The sequence below is a fragment of the Prosopis cineraria genome, unplaced genomic scaffold, assembly GCF_029017545.1.
Source record: "Prosopis cineraria cultivar Desert tree isolate PC_DT_omini unplaced genomic scaffold, ASM2901754v1 PC11, whole genome shotgun sequence".
Lineage (NCBI taxonomy): Eukaryota > Viridiplantae > Streptophyta > Magnoliopsida > Fabales > Fabaceae > Prosopis > Prosopis cineraria.
The window spans coordinates 26,654,237-26,670,193 of NW_026555342.1; the positions used below are offsets into that span (position 1 = coordinate 26,654,237).

The window sequence follows — 15,957 nt, forward strand, 5'->3', positions numbered from 1 at the left end:
AGAACTTCTTGTGAAATTTCTTCTTCCCAAAGAATTTGCCATATTTCTTTGCAAACATTGCAAGATCATCATCATAATAATCTTCTTATTCTCCTTATCCTTCTCCTTTTCCTTCTTCTTATTCCTATTTAGTAGTGTTGGAATTGGAAGCTCTAAAGGCTAAAGTAATTCTTTCTTTTCTCATTATCTTCCTTTAACATGTTGAGCTTCTTTTCATGCTCTACCATGCTTCTAAAGAGTGCAGCAATTGAACTTATTGAAGCTCTTCTACCTTCTTTAATGGTAGTGGTTTTTGGTTACTACTCTATTAGAAGTGCTCTCATTAACCTCCTTACTTGCTTTCTTTACGATAGATCTTTCCTAGAGCAACATGTTCATGAGGTGGTTGTATCTAACTTGTGAATATTCGATGTCAAGTGTGGGATCCCAAACGATTAAAAAGTTAAATCATAACATTAATTTAAAAATCTCAAATTCATGGAAGTATGCTTTGTAAGGGCATAATTGTAAAAAAACAAGTTAAAAGAGGGTAAAAAAGGGAAAAAGGGCTTTTTCAAAAATGTTTAAAAGTATAGGGGCAAAACTAGAAGAATAGAGTCATTCCTTACAATGCACATTGGCTATGCCACGATTGATGGCAAAAAGGCATATGTCTCGCATTTATGTAGTTTTCCACGATGAGTAAGGCACTCATCGTAACAAACAAGACACCTTTTGCTATTGCATATGAAAAGAACACCCCGAGATGTGATGAACAAGACACCCATTGTAATGGAGAGCATAATAATAGTGCTAGAAATTGCTGTCAAGACATATTCCTTTTTCAAATATTAAATACACATAACTTCTCACACAGATATCCAATTTAGGTGATTCAAGCATCCATAAAAAGCTTATTGAATAACCTAGCTAATGGCCTAGTTTGGTACACAAATTCTACCATATGAAGATTTTGTCTACTAAACCCTTTATTAGGTCTAAAATACATTTTCAAACCACTACCAAAATCATTAAATAAGGTGTAGGACATATAACAAGCATACATACATACCAAATGATATGTATGCATATGCATTTGCTCTAATACACACGAATATTCATGTTGGGTTACAGCTACCCAACATAGTTTAATATGGGCAAAATAACTTTTGACTATAATACATTAATATATCATCAATTAATCATCATGTTCATAAAATATTCTACATAATATCATGATAGTCAAAAACCATTCTCATGGCTAGCATATGCAATTTTGTATCAAATTAAGAGTCACATTCTCACTTTTCAAATATGAATACCATTAGGTTTGCAAAAGCATGCACTAAGAAAAAGATGAGGCCCTATAATTAGATGGTGTCCACACACCAACACTATGCCTTGGTTGCTTCTTCTAGCGAGCTCTTCCCTAAAAATAAGTTAACCATAAGAAATGGGACACAAAGATCCTAGTAACCAAATTAAAAGGCCATGATACATGAACATGTAATTAATAATGCATATTGCTAAGTGGGTAAGTAAACACATTTCTAAAACACGTCAAATCAAATCACAAAACAATTACAATACATGACATACCACCATACATCTTACTCAACACTCTAACTCCCTAAGTCAAAAGTAAGCTAATCCAAGCCACATGTGCTATCTATTAGGCCTAATGGGGGTAGACCAAGTAGTAGTTTAGTCCAACACACTACATGCCCAACCATACACCACTAGTCATGCTATTTAAAACACATTGCCATGTACACATGTCAAAACTCTATAAGTCATCCTTTCAAGTATGTAACATATTCTAATATAATATGAACCCACTTAACAACACAAAACCTTTCAAAACATGCTTAGTTCCAATTTCACATTTTTCACAACACAAACTTTCATATCAAAATTTTACACCATCAACTATAAGTCACACAACATAATAAGTTAGAGTGGTTACCTTCACTCCTTACAAGAAAAGTTCCCCAAACACACGATTGGCCACCCACTACGACATCAACACCATAATATACACAATACAATCATGCTAATTTACATTAATAAATGCTAATTATAGCACTTAAACACTAATAACACATTAGTTCTAGGGTTAGGTTAATTAATCTCATTAACCATAACATATTCCAAACACTTATATCATCAAACTATTAGATGAATTTTTATTTATAGTTCTTAGATAGTTCTAGCTGTTAGAAACCTCATACCAGATCTCAAGAGCCAATGAGTTAAGTGTGGAAAGAGTTTTATATGAAAAAGAATTTTATATGTCAAGTGCATTTAATGTTTGTCAAATATCCTAATTCACACATGAATGGACTAGTTCTTAGTTGAAAGAGAAGCCTATAAATAGTTTTCCAAAAAACACAAACTCATTTTGGCATGAATGGGAACACAAAGTTGAGTTTCAATCTTGGTAAGTAATTCACATGTGGGCTAGGTCTAGTAATGGGATAACATAAGCATTAGGCTTTATTAAAAGGTTTATCATATGAGGATGCAAGGTTGGCTCAAGTATGTGAATGGAGTGTGATAGGTGTAAGATGTAACACTCTACTTTTTCAACCATAATTATTTAAATATACCATGGTAATTAAAAAAAACTTATCTTTTAAAATGTCTAATATGATAGAAAAGAGTTTATTGTAGTAAAAAGAACAAAAACTATATTTTGAAAAATACTACCATGGTAGAAAATAAACAAACCAACTTAAACAGATTTTACCAAGGTAGAAAGGATTTCCCTTGATTATATAAAATGAGCTCGAAATTGACTACCATGGTAGAAAGGATTCTACCATGGTAAAAAAAAAAATTCTAAGTAAACAATACCTACCATGGTAAATAATAGTTTTCTAAAATCTAAAATATTGTAACAAAATACAATAATAAAAAATTAGAGTTCTTAGGGATATTTTAGGCAAAAACCTTATATGTTTTCTATTAAATATTCAAAAAAAGTGATTCAAGTGCCCACCTAGGACATATAACATAATCTAGATATTGGCTCTAGTTTGATACACAATGCTTTGAAATAAAAATTTAGCTCACAAACCCAATTAGGGCCCAAACAATATTTCCTAAACATTTCACATCACAACTCACAAACCAAAGCTAACACTCTAAGGTGACCAACTTGACCACGATACTTAAATGCCAAACAACATATAAAAACTCCTAATATTAACTATGTATAGTTAAAGCCAGTTGGATTGCAGTCACCTAACACAATTAATATAGAGAAACTTAGTAAAATATCAGTAAAATATCATCTCATTTCCAAAACATATTTCAAGTACTTTAAATCAACTTAAGCAAGACTATGAGAATCAAAAACCCTTCTCATGGCTATAATATATAAAGTTTCTCAAAAATAGAGTCACATGCTCAAACATTCATAAGTATGCCTTAAGTTACAAAATATACATCAATGACTAAAATGAGGCCTATCCAAAACAAAAGGTGTCCCACAGAGCACAACTATGCTTTAGGTATTTTTCTAGCTAGACCTAATCTTGTAAAAATGTTAACAACAAGGAGTGAGACATAAAGGTCTTAGTAACCAATACTAAAATATCATAACGCATTCCATGCAACTAATTATGTGATTGCTAAGTAGAGCATAAAAATAATTTCTAAACAATTATTCCAAACAAAGCCAAATTAAACAAGAATGCATGACTACCAACCTTATATCCTCCTTTCTCCAGAATTGAAGTCCATGTCCGGTGCTTAACTTACTTGACCAAAGGTAAGTTAGTCTAAACTACAAAACTACTTGTTATGTCCAAATGAAGTTGTACCACATGGCATAAGTTCAACTTTGAACAATGAAATCCTTGAACTCCATTTCAAACTTGAACAAGTCATGCATATAGGATTTCCAAACAAATGTAATTTCCAAACAATTAAACATGCTTCCAAACATAATAATTTCATGATGAACATACTCATACATAATTTTTCATTCCACTAAAAATAAGGTTTCCAAACAATGAATATACATATTCATATACAACAGTCTTCAAATGATAGTCATTTTCATCAAAACATACAAACAACTAAGTACATAAAACATACTGTAACATAGTAGTAAAAGTTACTTTTGCTCCTTGCAAGTATAATTCTCCAAACAATGGATTTCTCAATTCAAACAAGGCTAGTACCATAATCTACATAATATTTAATAACTAATATAATTAATACTAGTGATTAAACATAATAACACTAAACATTAATTCTAGAGTTAGGTTAATTAATCACATTAATCCATTGGGAACCTTAATTTTGCATTTAATAATTTCAAATATCTAAAAATTGATTCAAGCTGCGAATTATCATCCCAACACCTTTCAAACATTTTTTTAAACTCAAATAAACTTCTATTCACAACAAATTCACCTTAAAAATTCAAATCTAGAAAAATCTCAACTATACAAGTCTAAGGTTTTCCCATAAGCATAAAATTCAAATTTTCACTATAAAATCATGTTCTAAAACATTTATTACACATCCAAAAATCTCAACAACTACATTTAAATATCATAAATTCTGATTACCTACACCTATAGGGAACCCTAAATGGAAAACTCTTAAAATCCAACTAAGAAAACTAGGTAGAATAGGAGAAGAGGGAGTGATGAACTTACCCCAAGTTGTTTTCAAGCTCAAAACACCTCCAAGCTCTAAATTTTTGTGTCCTAGCAAAGCAAAATCTCTCTTATTTGTTTTCTCCCTTTTCTCCCATGAGTTTTGATCTAATTTTCATTTAGAATTGATGTAGACATTGACATCCACTAGCGGTTGTGTCAATGAATTTCATGTTTTCCAGTGGTCGTTGACATAATCACCATTTTCTCTCCTTTTCATCCCTAAAGCTCAACTTAATCACTCTAAGCCCCAACAATAATTGTAATTAGATGCCTAATCCCAATTAACTACCATAAACCTTAAATTGAAATTATTAACCATAATAGCCTTAGCATAATCAACCTTGAATATCTTTAATTAACATAAAAAATCATACTTAAGCACAATTAAACTTCCAATTTAAATTAGGATGTTACATAAGACCTATTTTGTGAGCTTTATTCATGTAAGAATGAATTCACATTCAAGTATGAAAGAGAAGATAGAAGCATAGGGCTTTTCTATATGTTGATTCACATGAGGAGTGTGAATAAGTAAGTGGATATGAAGCTTAAGGAACTAAGCTTGATTCAAGTTAGTATTCAAGTGTGAATAAGAAAATGAATACTCCAATTCTTTTTCAAAAATGACTAATTCATGCGTGTGTGTAGCTTTTTGTTCACGCGTGAATGAGAAGGCAAAAGACTTGAGTGCACAAGGAACCTCATTCACATGTGGACCATTTCAAGAGTGAAAGGCATCTCTTCAAAAAGCTCAACTAAGTGTAGTATCTCATTCATGCATGAATCATATCGATTCAAGTTTGAATGATCAAACAAAACCAAGGAACCATTCTGGATACTCATTCTCGAGTGGATCAATATTGGTTCACATGAAAATGAGCGCACATAGTTAAAACACCATTCCACTAGATTGATTCATGCATGAATGGTACTCGTTCAATCATAAATAGCATGTAAGCACATGAAATGAATTTGAAATGATTTTATAAGTTAAGTTCAAGATTCATGCAGTTTCCTTTTTACAAAAATTGTTTTCATTCAAATGAAAGCTTTTAAAAAGGTTCTAGATTGTAAGAGGAAAAAAAATAAAATAGCCTATCCATAAGTCTTCTTTTGAATCTTCTTGCTTTGAAGGTTTTGTCATTTATATTTTTCTTAATATGTAAAAACAACATTCTCGAGTTTTGTTATGATCAAACTTAAGGTATCTAACATTCTATCTCTTTTTCCATAATAACAAAATGTAAGATCTATGTTAGTATTCTCAATTTGTAACACTTGTCCCGAGTGTCAACAAAATCACACCACAACCAAATAAACTAAGTATGGTCAAGGAGTTGATCCTAAAACCAACTTAGGAGACAAACAATTTGAATCACCAAGCAAATTAAACAAAAGCAAAACACACATTTAGAATCTCTTAGAAAAGTCTAAAGGATTAATATATAGAGAACAAAAGCAAACTTGGGAAAATAAAGGCAACTAATTGCTGTCATGACAACATTAATTTGCTATCATGATAACCCTGTTGGGCAACATTTTGGGAGGCGCCATTTTACCGTTTGACCTTCGATCGAAGTGATTATAGAGCTCACACATCACTTTTAATAATTACTAAAAGTGTTCCAAATTTCAAAAGATTCAACGGCCGAATTAAAATTTAAACAAGTTAAAAGTTTAGATAGTGTTACTGTCATGAAAACACCTCTAGATCAATATTTGGAGTGCACCATTTTATCATTTGACCTCCAATCAGAGTAATTTTAGATCCCACATATTACTTTGAAAGAGTACTACTAGTGTAATGAATTTTAAAAACATCCAATGATGGATTGAAATTCATATGCATTACAACATCAGTCGCTGTTGTTGTCATGACAGCTTTATTTTGCTGTCATGACAGCACTTTTGGACTAACTTTCAGAGTGCACCCCTCCATTTGACGTCTAATCGAGGTTATTCCAAAGAAAACATGAAGATTACAAAATTTTTAATTTGTGACTCAAATTTCAAAGAAATCCAACGGTCGGATTGAGATTTAGACACCTGTATCAAAAGTATAGCTTTTTTTTAGTAAAAACCATTTTTAAAATTGTGCAAATTTCATCCTAATAGCCACAAATTTTTGAGAACACTTTGGACATGTCAAATAGGATTAGGAATATTTGATAGAATATTTAAATGATGGAAAAACCACTTATATCAAAATTTGATCACCCGGGTGCCATTTCCCAAAATGGACCCTAAGTCTCTAAAATTCACAAATCATAAAAAAGTGGCCAAAAACCATTTCAAACACCATATACACATATAAATACACATGCTAAATATTTTTACTTGGCTCAAAGATCCCTGTGGGGCCCAGACACCTACTTTCTCTGTCCAAGGTTTATGCTTGCCCATACCATACAATTCACAATACAATCACTTTTCATTTACATATAAAATCACATATTTTCATAGATATACCAAAATAAACATTTGCTTGTAGTGAAAACTTAGTCTTCTGAATTAATCTATCAAAACTACACACCATAACTGAGTTTCCTTATCACAAGTCTACAAGAGGATAAAAATTCATACATAAGCATACAATCTACACATATTCACATATATGTATAATCACTTACTACTAGCACCATAATGCTAAATATATTACAATACACTTGCTCAAAAGGTTAGGGTTGCAGTTCTTTATAATCTAAAAGTCAACCCCTAACTCGGCTCTTTTTCTCGTCCACTAGATCCTTTACTTGGACTTGTAAATATTTTAAAGAAAAGGATAAGACAACTATAGTCTCAGTAATAGAGAAAGTTATATTCCCTATTATAAGGAAAGCCATAGTTAAGTAAATAAATAATAAATTTAAAATAACATATATTTAAACCAATTAAAATGCTTGAACGCATAACATAGGCCGATATGGCCTTTCTTGACCAATAGAATGCCCTCTGGCTATCTTTAGCTCACAAGTAAACCATGTACTCACTTGTACCTCCATGAGCACAAAATATAATCAAAGGCATGATCTGATCTACTGAATTGCCTATGCCCTTTAGACATGGATCTTAAGAAGTCAAAACCAACTCCCTCCCATAGTCAACTCGACTTACTCTCAATGTGAGGCTTACCTTAGCCTAGGCACTCAATCTCACATTTCTCATGTCAAATCTCTTCCCCCACTAAGAGGTGCTAAACGCTCAATCCACTAACCCTTTTAGTGAACTGAGCTCATAAATAGATAAGGCAACATTGAGTATTGACAGTGAACCATAAAATATCACAAAATCATATCTCCCCATTAGTAAACTCCCACTGAGATCATGCCCCTTACCCTTTTCTACTTTTCCTGAGTGTTGACCACTTCAACACTCTGAGGTAGTATAACACTTATAATTCCTCCTTTAAGAGATTCCTTAGCCTATCTAAAGTATCTAACCTAGTTGAGTAATGCCCACAATGACATTACCATACGACCCTTCGTGTAATCTACTAAACAATTCAAAATTATTTATTTTGAAAGTTTAAGATCCTAAGTAAAATATTTTCAAAACCATTTCATAAATTACTTAAATTATAAAACACTACACAGCGAAAGCAATATGCAAAAGTACATCAAAGAATAAGAAAACATGTATATTTCAACCTAATTAAGTCAAAATAGGGGCCATGCATCACGGCTCGTGTTACATGTACCATAGCATGTGGCATAGAGACCTTAGCGTCACTCTCTATACTATGCACTGTGGCATGTTAAACTTCATTGTCACATGCACCATGACACACATATCAGAATTTGCTGTCAAATTTTAGATTCTAATATCAGCTTCGAAAGTGTGTTGTTTTCACATCCGATGTCCAATTGGGGTGGTCCAAGTGCCCAAATGAAGCTTGTTTCAAAGTCTAACCAATGAGATTAGTTTCATTTAAATTCAATATCTAGTTTGAAAATTGGACACTTAAGTGTATTTTAATCATTTTAAGTCAAAATTTGCCACTTGAGCATCATTATCGAAACCATAAGTCATTAGCCACTTTTAGGGCCTTGACCATATCTAATTGGATAATATATACTTAATTGACCAGTTACATAAACAATATGACATGCATACACATATTTGGCCTATAAATTGCCTATAACACATAAATTGGGCAATTTCTCACTTTTCATTTTCATTCTCATACAAGGCCACATTTCATATATACATCTCACATACCATTATGCCACAACTACATATACTCAACTACTAGCCCACATGGCCATTCTCACCATTTATACACATATACACACAAAAGGCTAGGATATTAAATTCACACAAACATAGATGCATCCACAACTTTACACATGTTTATTTAATACAATTGTTCCTATGGCAACTTATACACCTAATCCACACTATTAACAAGCATATTCATTACACCACCTTACAATTGGCTTATTAGAAGAGTCTGCACTTAGCTTGTTTCCTTTCCCTTTACTCCACTACTACCAGAACTTTAAAATATAAATGATCACGAGTGAGATCAAAATCTTAATAACTAATATAACTCATCAAATGTCTATTAGCATAAATAACCGTGTCAAAGTAGTAAAACCAAAGCATAGCATATTTATTTATCATAATATAGCTTAACTCATAACTGTCTCATATAAATCATTTTCACATATTTCCACACACTAGCATGATCATCTATCCATCGATCCTGTAAAGCTCCCTGACACAAAACCATAGGCTCTACTAGATCAACTACTCATTTACCTGAGCATACTTTTGGTGGTAGAAACACCCAGCCAAAAGTAATCTATCCCACTTATGGACTATGATTTTCCTCTTTTCACACACTTATGTAGAGGCATCATTAATTTCTAACTGTACCCTAATAGGCACTAGGGAGTTGCCAGAGTGTCCAAATGTTCCATGGTAATAGCTTCAATATAATGTTGTATCGAATTACCAATAACACCAGCCCGTAATATGTTGCACTGGATGTCCCATGGTGCTAGCTTGACCATATGAATTTATTCACTCACATCTCCACACACACACATTTATACATGCTCTAGGTGAACTCCTACCTCCTTTGATCATGCTTTTTCACATGTAGTTCACTGCTTTTCTAGAATTTACACCATACATACATACATACATATATATATATATATATATATATCAAACAAAACTAGAAATTGTCAACTTTCATTTAACAAATTCAATTTCATGCTAAAACCATTTACAATGCTAAATCATACATGAAAACCCATAAAACCATAAAATTCATAATTTTCATATTTACTTCTACACAGTTATAATAGCCAATCAACATAACAAATTATATAGTTACCTCAACTCTTCTATTCCTTAGAAAGGGTTACCTATGTTCCATAACCTTGTTTGAGTTCCTTTTGCTATTCAACTCATCACATGCAAGAATTTACACAATTTAGGCACCCAAAGTCAATGAATCCATTGACTAAAAGTGCCAACTACAACAATTTAACACCTAATCACTACAACTTTCACTATTCATATTCATTCACACATACTATAACTGATTACTACTCCATATAAGCATTAACTTCCTCACAAACAAATTCTCTCCTACTACTCTCTCTCTAGATTAGGTTAATTTGAGCCTATAGTTTTAAAACTTTATCGTTTCGACCCAAACTAGTTACAAAGTACTAGTTTAGTCTTAGAGGACCTTTCTATTACTATAGGGTAAGAAATCATCTCTTTAAAACTTCTGAATTCAACTTCTCAATAGTTAAAACTAAGAGAAAACAGAGTAGAATTAGAGGCTAAGGTAGTACGAGACTTACCCGATAAGTAACAGGTTAGAAACGTTGTCCTTTCTCGCATAATCGCTTGCTCTAGCAGAGCTTGGCTCCTTCTCCACACCCGATCCTTCTTCTCTTAATCTCTCTTCTATTTTTCATGAGCTAGACATGTTCTTATTTATTAGAACTCTATTCCATGTGTTACAACATAGCCATCCTCCATCGTGACGCGTGGCACGATGAGGGTAATCCTCACTATGCTCACATGCTCTACTTTGAGGCTTCATTCTTCCACTCATATATGCTCATATAACATCCCAAATGAGTTAATACAATACTTCACTATCCAAAATCCCAATCCCACATTCACTAATTGAATCCAAAATTAATGGTAATACATAAATCAAAAATCCGGGATGTTACAAGTTACACTTCCCTAAGTGCAACTCCTCGTCTGTATGATCACAATGCATGCTAATAACCTCATTTTCATAAATAATATCATTATTAAACAGATAGTAAATATAGATGTACTATTATCAAAGTAATACCCCATAAACCCTCTTAAAACATATTTATTTTCTTTCAATTGTTTAAAACATGTAATGCATGCTATATAATATTATTTACTCAAAAATATCTAAATAAAGTAATAAGAAATATAAATTTCTTTGTTATCTCAACCTTTTTGTACCAAAAGGGTTTTCCCTTGTACAAAAATGAAACTTGGCTTGTTCCTTATCCTCTAATTAAATTTCACCAACAATTCCCTACAACATATAAATAATTCACATCATTTATCATGGTAAATATCATAAAAGAAGACTATAACTTATATCATACAACTTGGGTCAATGGGCCATAATCTATCCCAATGGTCCATATATTAAGCCAACCACTCATATAGTACCACTTAACTACCAAAATTATTTATTAGCCATCATTAAGCCAATTTCCAAATCATACAATTTTTAGTCAACCAAAAACCTTCATTTAGTATTACTAACTTTCACAATTAGCCCTTATAATAAAAATCAAAGCTTAATTTAAATCTTATTGGATTCAAATAGCACAATTATAATCAAATCAATAGGGTTAAACCATTAAAGAGCAAAACCCAATCCCTTAGGGTTTAATTTTTGCTTAAAAATCCCTTCTTTCATCCAATTATCCACTCAAAATACTAAAGCCCATATAGAAACTTAAAACAAACTCCCTAGGACCCAAGAAAACTAAAGCTTACAAGAGCTAAGCTATTGGGATCAAAATTCAAAATTTTCCTCTTCTAAATATTTAAGAAAACCAAGAGGGAAGGGAGAAGATTGAAATTGGAAGCTTACCTAGCTCATGGCTGAGCTTGCAACCATTGCAAAGTCTCCTAGATCTTAGCCGTAGCTCCATCTCCTCCTCCTCTCTTCTCCCTCTTACTATCTCATCCGTTCGTCTTTCTTTGCTTCTTTGTTTATCTATTTTGTTTCAACGTTCATTTAAATAAAAAAGAAACTTAACTAACTATTTTGGGAAAAATTACAAGGGCCTAAATTATAACACAAAAGCCCAGGACAACTTTGATAATTTTTTTCATAATTAAAAAAACTAAAATCAAACTTTTACTTAGTAAAAGTCAAACTCTGTACCATTATCAAATTATTTTAAAATTTAATTTAATCATATATATTTTATCTTAAATTAAACCCACATCTTAAAAATTTTGGGTTGTTGCACAATTCATAATAAGCTTCCCCTTAATTAAGGAGATATATGTCAAAAAGTAAAGAGACTAGAAAAATTAAGTAGTAGAATAATACTGATGGGTTAAAAAGATTAAATAGAAATTCATGTTTCATTAATGTGACAGAGAATGCTCAGAAGCACTGAAGTTTATACATAAACAAGATATCAACAAGGGCAGAAAATACAAGTATTCAATCAAAATCAGAAAATACACTTCCTTGACTGGATCAGCTCGCCGAATTTGCCAATTTGGTTTGGGTTTTAATAACATGATTTTTTAATCAACATAAAAGATATTCATATAACTAATTCCTTCTCACAGATAATCTTATTTATCACAAAGCTAGTTAGGACGATTCTTGAATCTAACAGCTTCTCATGTAACATCGTATTTTAACATAAACTCTTCCTTGGTGTATTCTTGTTGTCAGCAGCCAAATATGAAATGAAGCATTATGGTTCTCTTGGTAAGAACGGGATGGTAACACTTATAGTCATTTCTATTTTCTTGATAACGTTCCTGGCGATCTTTTTTTTGTATTGGTTTGTAAAGAACAATAAGAATCAAGGTAATATGCTTTATTTCAATCAATTTTTCCCTACAAAATGAAGGTCTTGAGTTAATACAACCTATACCAAGCACACGAAAATTTTTAAGTTTTGTCATCTATTCAATCTAAAGTGATTAATTGTGTATGTAATTTGATGTATTATAAATCATCTGTTACATTTGTTTTTAATTTTTGTTTGACACAGAAAAAAGAAGGCACAACATCTATTTGTTTGATGGGGAAAACAATTCCAATTTACCTCTCTTTGATCTAAAGGACATAGTTGAGGCAACAAACAATTTCTCAGACGCTAACATGCTTGGACAAGGTGGTTTTGGTTATGTATATAAGGTATAGCTATCTTATACATTTAACGTGTCTCAAATTTCATAAATTGGATCAACATTATTTTCAATGCCATTAGCTTATTATTTCTAGCAAATTAACTATGGATTTTGACATTAGGGTCTACTCAAAGATGGAATGGAAATAGCAGTAAAGAGGCTATCAAATTATTCTGGACAAGGAAATGAAGAATTTAAAAATGAGGTTACTTTAATTGCAAAGCTCCAACATAGAAATCTCGCAAGGCTCTTAGGTTGTTGCATAGATGGAGAAGAGAAAATGTTGATATATGAATATTTGCCAAACAAAAGCTTGGACTCTTTCATTTTTGGTATATCTTCTTAATTATCATTTAAGTTTGCTGCATATATAAGTTATTAAAATTTCAATTTAGAAAATGAAAGATGATCTAGCATCCTTTCACTTTTAATAGTTTACAACTTTTATTTAGATCAAGCAAGAAAACTACAATTAGACTGGAGGAAAGATTTGACATCATTGTGGAGTTGCAAGAGGAATTTTATACCTTCATCAAGATTTAAGATTAAGAATAATTCATTGAGACTTAAAGGTTAGCAACATCTTGTTAGATTCTGCAATGAATCCAAAAATTGCAGATTTTGGGATGGCAAGAATATTTGGTGGAGAACAAATTGAAGCAAACACAAATTGTGTTGTTGGAACCTAGTAAGCACTCAACCATGAAGCATATCACTATAGTTTCCTAGCATTGCATGACACACATTCACACATGCGCACAAGGGCGTGAGCATACACACTCCCAGTTTCCATTAGTTAGAATGATTTTTTACATATAATCAAAATTTATATCTAAATGGCGTAAATTTTGGTACTAATTAAAAATCCATTCTTCACAGTCAAATGACATTTCAACACGAGCTAGATAGATTACTGATTTATGGCCCACTCAAAGTCAAAATATATTCATGTGACATAATATATATATATATATATATATGTAAGAAATAACAATAAAACCTTTAGTTGGAATTATGACCATTGACAAATTTCAATAATTTTTTTACATTGGTTATATGTCACCTGAATATGCAATGGAAGAAATTTTCTCAATAAAATTAGATGCATATAACTTTGAAGTTTTACTTTTGAAGATTGTTACTAGCAAAAAGAATAGTGGTCATTACAATGACATTACTTCTACTTTGGTTGGGCATGTAAGTATGAATAATGAAAAGTTCTATCAAATTCTTATGTTTAATATGCTTGATGATCAACGAGAATCTACTTTATCAAAATATCTTAAGTCACTAAGATCTATCCCATTATATATATATATATATATATATTCTTAATCCATATTCTAATTACTAGATGTGAGACTTATTTCTTTATTATTCTTTTTACTATATTCTCTCCAATATTTTATTTTTCTTATTGAGTCATAAAGGTCTCAGGTACATGATCTTTACTTTATACTTCTTCTTTTCTTTCTTTCCTTTTTTTGATGTCTTGATTTTTTTCTTCATATTTCATTTTTCTTATTTTTCTTTTGTTTTGTCTGTGTTTTATTTCTCTTTTTTCCTTTCTTTGTTTTTTGTGTTCTAAATAAATCAAATTACTCTTGATACCATGTTAAATTGCTTATATTTAATACGCTTGAGGATTATATACTTCATCAAAATATCTGAAGTCACTTGGTTAGACATAATTCAAGCTTTATATATATATATATATATATATTTTCCCTTAATCTACTTTATAATTAATAGATGCAAGATTTCTTTTTCTAATAAACTCGAGTTAAGTTGGCTCTGTATAGCACACAATCTAACTATCTATTGCATTCAATTTAGATTTGGGACCTTTGGAGAGAAAGTAGAGCTATGGAGATTGTTGATCCATCATTAATAGGTGAGTCATGCCCTGAACATGAAGTACTAAAATGCATCCAGATTGGGCTTTTATGTGTGCAAGAATATGCTAGGGATAGGCCAACTATGTTTGACGTTGTTTCCATGTTGGATAGTAGTGACTCAACTCTTCCTCCTCCAAAGCAACCTGCATTTCTTTTCAAGAAAACTAATTGTGATGCAAATCCATCAATCAGCGAAGGGGATAATTCAAAAAATGAGATGAGTACTACTGTGGTTGAAGCTCGCTGAAGGCCATGACTCTTATACTTGATAATGCTCTTATATAATTAACGCTGTAATACTTTTGAAGTGAATGATTTTATGATTTATAAAACTTCGTTAATGATAATGATGCATATATCTTTTACCACTGAAGTGTGAATGTATTTGAGGCACGTTACTTTTACTATTGAAGTTAGTAATCACAATGTAAACAATGTGTAAAACTTGCTAAATCATAAATAGGCTTTAGTTGTTACTTATTAGAAAAATTGGAAATGATATTTTCAAGTAACATTTTGTTGCTTCACATATATGGCATAGTCCCCAAATTAATAGTCCTTGAAACACTACAAAAAAATAACTTTTAACGACGATTTTTAGAATTGCTGCTGAAAATGAACAATCTTGTTCTCGCCAAAAGTTTGACCTTCTACAATGATATTTAAAGTCACCATTGAAAGAGTGATTTTTTGCAGTGACAATACATAGTTACCACTGATTGTTAAACTTTTAGCTGCAACATGTGCATGCTGTCGCCGAATATCTAAATTTCAATAACACTGAAAGTTCTCAATTAGCAATGACTTTTTAGAGTCGTCATAGAAAGTGTGACTTTCATAACAATTAATAATAACTGGATATTATCATCATAATTTTTTATTTTTTATTTAATCTAATATTTAACATTTTAAAACATTAATTTTGTTGTATTATTGTAATTTTATAATATATATATATATATAATAACATAATGAATTTTCATTTAATATATTTT

General features: G+C 31.4%; 1 protein-coding gene and 1 pseudogene across 1 annotated transcript in view; both read left to right on the forward strand.

The window, feature by feature from the left end:
* The window catches only part of LOC129286393 (G-type lectin S-receptor-like serine/threonine-protein kinase RKS1), a 34,168-nt gene extending 21,202 nt beyond the window's left edge, over positions 1–12,966 (forward strand). Inside the window, exon 3 of the mRNA XM_054922357.1 lies at positions 12,926–12,966. The gene's annotated coding sequence lies outside the window, so the exon portion shown is untranslated. The remainder of the gene's footprint in view (positions 1–12,925) is intronic.
* Positions 1–15,209, forward strand: part of LOC129286394 (G-type lectin S-receptor-like serine/threonine-protein kinase RKS1) — a 35,350-nt pseudogene extending 20,141 nt beyond the window's left edge.
* The last annotated feature ends 748 nt before the right edge of the window (positions 15,210–15,957 follow it).